This window comes from Pristiophorus japonicus, chromosome 15 (genome assembly GCF_044704955.1).
Source record: "Pristiophorus japonicus isolate sPriJap1 chromosome 15, sPriJap1.hap1, whole genome shotgun sequence".
NCBI classification, from domain to species: domain Eukaryota; kingdom Metazoa; phylum Chordata; class Chondrichthyes; family Pristiophoridae; genus Pristiophorus; species Pristiophorus japonicus.
In genome coordinates, this window is record NC_091991.1 from 55,079,057 (window position 1) to 55,085,075 (window position 6,019).

Sequence of the window (6,019 nt, forward strand, 5' to 3'; positions counted from 1 at the left end):
ACACATGGCCAGACACAGGCTCTACAACTACAGACGCTGTGTGGGCCAGAGCATACCCGACTTTGTGGCGGAACTTCGGAGGCTGGCTAGTTTATGTGAGTTCTCCGATGAACTAAGGAGAGAAGTACTGAGAGATTTTTTTATTGAAGGAATAAGGCCACGCAGGCATATTCCAAAAGCTTATAGAGACCAAGAACTTGACCCTAGAGGCAGCAGCACTGGTCGCACAGACATTCTTGGCAGGAGAAGAAGAAACGAGGTTGATCTATACACTGCGGGTACGACAACGAATGAAACATCAGAACAAGGGGTTCACAAAATGAAACAAACCGCTACCCCAACACACAGACAAAGGCAGGAGAGCAGGCCTTCAACAGCAGGCAGTGGCGCCAGAAGCCATCAAGGGCCACATGAACAGCCATTCACACCTCATCAACCCACAATGCGAGCAATCAACTACAGACTGAGAGAAGCTCAAGAGAGATCAGCCAGACGTAGCTCATCCTTCGGAAACAATGGAAGCTGTCTGTGCTGGAGATGAGGGGGAAGGCACTCAATAAGGGGGTGTCAATTTCAGCATGCTGTTTGCAGAAACTGCAACTATACAGGGCATCTGGCTCGCATGTGCAGAAAAACAGCAGCTCGGCTGGTATACGAATCAGAAGGGTCGGAAAGCGGACCAGAAGACGGTGGGGACAGTGCCCGGGACACCGAGGTACAGCGGGTTAACACGATCAATGGACACTGTTCTTACAACAAGATGTCTCCAATAATGATGAGGGTCCTACTCAACGGGATACCCGTCAACATGGAACTGGACACGGGAGCTTGTCAATCTCTCATGAGCATCCAACAATTTGAACAGCTGTGGCCACACAAAAGCAACAGACCAAAACTCACAAGAATCGACACCAAACTAAGGACCTATACCAAAGAAATCATCCCAGTCCTTGGCAGCCTGCCATGCTCTCAGTCACACACAAAGGGACGGTGAGCCGACTTCCACTGTGGATTGTCCCCGGAGATCTCCCAGCACTGTTGGGGAGAAGCTGGCTGGCAAAACTAAATTGGAAATGGGATGATGTTCGCGCCATGTCGTCAGAGGAACAGACCTCCTGCTCAACAGTTCTAAGTCGTTTTGAACATCTCTTTCAGCCAGGTGTGGGCACCTTCAAAGGGGCTAAAGTTAAAATCTACATCACACAGAATGCCAGACTAGAGCTGTGCCTTATGTGATGAGGGAAAAGATTGAACACGAACTGGACCAGCTTCTGCGGGAAGGCATTATCTCACCCATGGAATTTAGTGACTGGGCAAGTCCCATCGTCCCAGTCATGAAGCCTGATGGATCCGTACCAATCTGTGGGGATTACAAGTCTACCATAAACAGAGTCTCCCTACAGGACCAATACCCGCTGCCCAGAGCGGAGGACCTATTTGCCACATTGGCTGGAGGAAAACTTTTCTCGAAACTAGATCTCACATCTGCGTATATGACGCAAGAACTGACCGAAGAGTCTAAGCTACTCACCACCATCAACACACATCGAGGCCTTTTTATGTACAATCGATGCCTATTCGTCACCAGGTCGGCAGCTGCTATATTCTGGTGCAACATGGAGAGTCTGATCAAATCCATCCCGGGGACGGTTGTGTTTCAAGATGACATACTCATCACGGATCGGGTAGGCCAAAGAGTTAAGAAATCCAAGTGTCTGTTTCGCGCGCCCGAGGTTGAATTTTTGGGTAGAAGGATTGCTGCTGATGGAATCCGCCCAACAGAATCAAAAACCGAAGCAATTCATCTGGCACCCAGGCCCCGGAATGTCTCAAAACTGCACGCCTTTCTCGGACTACTCAATTACTTTGGGAACTTTATGCAGAACTTGAGCACGCTGCTCTCCACGTGCTACTCAGAAAGGGGTGCGATTGGTTTTGGGGGGGACGCCCAAGAACGCGCCTTCAATAAGGCACGTAACCTTCTATGTTCCAACAGTGTTTTAGCCTTTTTTGACCCAGGTAAAAAGCTAGTTCTTACAAGTGATGCTTCAGCGTATGGGGTCGGGTGCGTTTTACAGTATGTCAATGATGCGGGTAAATTACAACCCATTGCTGATGCCTCCAGGTCACTTTCGCGGGTGGAGCGCGGGTACGGTATGGTTGAGAAGGAGGCGCTCGCGTGTGTGTATGGCATCAAAAAGATGCACCAATACCTTTTCGGGGCCAAGTTCGCGTTAGAAACCGACCACAAACCCCTCACGTCCCTGCTATCCGAGCGCAAGGCAATAAACGCCAACACCTCGGCGCGCATTCAGGGGTGGGCACTCATGCTGGCGTCTTACGACTACACAATAAGGCACAGACCAGGCACAGACAACTGTGCCGACGCGCTTAGCAGGCTACCCCTGGCGACCACGGAAGAGTCCGACGATCAGGACTGTGAGATGGTCATGGCAATCAATGCCTTTGAATCCACAAGTTCGCCCATGACGGTTCGCCAAATCAGAGCCTGGACGACCAGCGACCCCACATTATCCTTAGTCAAAAGATGTGTTTTAACTGGTGACTGGGCAGAGGCCTGCGATGCCTGCCCCGAGGAGATCAAATCTTTCTATAGGCGCATGCATGAACTATCACTACAGGCAGACTGCCTGATGTGGGGCAGCCGAGTAGTTATGCCCTTGCGAGGCAGAGAGGCGTTTGTCCGGGAGCTCCACCGCGAGCACCCAGGGATCGTCCTTATGAAGGCCATAGCCAGATCCCACATCTGGTGGCCTGGCATTGACGCGGACTTGGAGCTCTGCATCCGGCGGTGCACCATTTGTACCCAACTCAGTAATGCCCCCAGGGAGGCCCCCCTAAGTCCCTGGCCCTGGCCCACCAAACCGTGGTCACGGGTGCATGTAGACTATGCGGGCCCATTCATGGGCAAAATGTTCCTCGTAGTCGTCGATGCATTTTCAAAGTGGATCGAGTGCACCATTTTAAACTCGAGCACCACCTCCACCACTGTGGAGAGCCTTAGAACCATGTTTGCAACGCACAGAATTCCTGACATATTGGTCAGTGATAATGGTCCGTGCTTCACCAGCGCAGAATTTCAAGATTTTATAGTTGACCACGGCATAAATCACGTTAAGACGGCACCGTTCAAGCCGGCCTCCAATGGCCAGGCGGAGCAAGCAGTGCAAATCATTAAACAAGGCATGCTAAAAATCCAGAGCCGCCTGTCGTGACTGCTGCTGGCATACAGATCTCGTCTGCATTCGTTGACTGGGGATCCCCCCACGCAACTATTGATGAAACGGACCTTAAAGACCAGGCTCTCGTTAATCCTCCCAGACATGTATGAAATTGTTGAGGCAAAGCGCCGTAAGCTAACTGAGTACCATGACCGAAATTCGAGGGGGAGGTGGAATAAGATAGGGGACAAAGTGTTTGTGCTAAACTATGGCAGGGGTCCCAAATGGCTTGCAGGGACAGTAACAGGCAAGGAAGGAAACAGGCTACTGGTTGTACAAATGGACAATGGCCAAACCTACAAATGGACAATGGCCAAACCTGCCGGAGGCATGTAGACCAAGTAAAAAGTAGATTCACCAACAACACTGCAGAACCAGAGGCAGACTACAATGTGGAACTCACACCACACCTGCTGGACAGACAGAGGGAATAACCTGAGGAAAGGGCAGTCTCAACAGACAGCCCAGGCGAGATACCAGCAATCATACTGAACGAAACAGACAGCCCAGGCGAGATACTAGCAATCACACCGAAAGAAAAACAGGCACCAAGGCAAACAACTGAACCACAACTAAGACGCTTCACGCGAGAGCGTAGATCACCTGAGAGACTAAATCTATAAAGACAATAAGACCTTGGGGCAGGGTGATGCCATGTATCTCACATTACTGTATATAACTGTATCTTACCATGCTATACATGACTGTAACTAGATATGACCTGTAACCACAAGCATACTTTACCACCAGGGGTGCACTTGCAGGAGACACTGCATACCTGTTCCACACAGGTATATAAAGGCAGGTCTCAGGCAAGTGTGGCACTCGAAATAAAGGCGCAGGTCCAGAGTGACCTTAAATTCAGCATGTGCCTCGTGTAAGTCTGTACTGCAGGGTCAGGACTTTACACCGATGAATTGAAATATGACTTTATATGTGAAGTAATCCAGGACATTGGGGCACAGGATGAATAATGAACCTTTGTACTGATAAGATACACACCAAATAGTATGGATTACCACCATATACTCTTGCACTGATGGACAAGTAATACTTCGTATATCTTAGGCTACAAATTACAATAAGTTCAGTCAAAAGTAAAAGATGGAAGAGAATAGTCGATCTACGGATTAACATTCTTAGTTTGGGCTGCACATCAGAGATTGAGAAGTTTTGTGAGATTGGACCTTTAGAAAGAACTCTAATGACACCGAAACAGTCGCTGCTTGGTTAAGTGAATTATACTAAAGAACCATTGCTGCCATTAATAATCATACTTCTTCCTTTGTTTTGATGCCTGTGCTGTGACAAAGGGACATCAAAAAGGCATCCTTCAGAATTAAATAAAGACGTCAATTACAAGTAGGTTTTGAAGGCACAGAGGCTACTTGACATATACCAGCCAAGCAATCCTCAGTCCTTCAGGATATAACAAAAGAAATAATTTGCATTTATATAGCATCTTCCACTTCCTCAGAATGTCCAAAAGCACTTCACAGCCGATGAAATACTTTTGAAATGTAATAACTGTTGGTAATGTAGAGAAATGTGACAGCCAATTTGATCACAAGATGCCACAAAGAGATAAATAGGCAGATAATCTGTTCGATTGGTGTTGACTGAAGGATAAATGTTGGTCAGGACATCAGGAGAACCTCCCTACTCTTCTTCAAATAGTGCCATGGGATCATTTACATCCACCTAAAAGGCCAGGCGGGGCCTTGGTTTAATGTCTCATCTGAAAGAAGGGGGCTCCGACAGCGCAGCACTCCCTCAGTACTGCATGGAAGCATCAGCCTGGATAATGTGTTCAAGTCTCTGGACCCACAAGTTTCTGACTCAGATGTGAAAGTGCTACCACTGAACCATGGCTGACCCCATAGCCAGATAGTGAAAGTCTTGCTCACATATTTCTGATGAGATCATTGCAAAGGCCATGGACAGATGCATATGATGGGCAGGTAATAAATTCTATGGGCTGGATTTTCGTCATTTTTTCGATCATTTACCACTGAAAATACCACCAATAGTAACATTCATCGTAGATTACCACCGAAATACTGCCGATTTCATAATTTAGCACCGAAATACCACCGATGGTAAAAAATACCCCGATCTTATTTTTTGGCTACTTTTATGACGTCATTAAATGTGCAACACAAAAATACCACCGAAAATGACCACCGTTGGTAAATTTATCAATACCACCATTTTTACCCCTGGCCTAAAATATCACTGAGAAAAGTGCAGTCTGATCTGATCGGAACCCAGTGCTATGGACGCCATTTTTGAAAATGGAGCTACAGTTCATTCCACATGAGAGAAGGCTGAGTTTTACACAGACATCTTATGTGAGTTCACTGTTAGATTTTAAGGTGATTTGAGGCTTTAATTGGATTATTTGAGAAAATTGGAAGACATTTTAAGGATATTTAAGAAAATTGGAGGACACCTGAGGGGGTGGGGGGGAGGAGGAGGAGGAGGAGGAGGGAGGGGGAATGAGGACGAGGAGCCTGGTGATGAACCCATGCCAGGTTTTGAAATTAGTCGCATTATATTTTCTGTGCATTTCTTTACTTGAAATTCCTGTGCTCAGGATTCTGGTGTCTTGTTCCAATCTTACTTTTGAACCACAAGTTGTCTGTTCTGTAAAGAGTTGGCAATAAATATTCTATTGTTAGCGCCCCCCCCCCATCAAATAAAAATATTCACTGATGAGGCCAAAGGTTTTGTGACAATGAAGTGCCAAAGCCTGGTTAGTTTCACTTTCATTAATT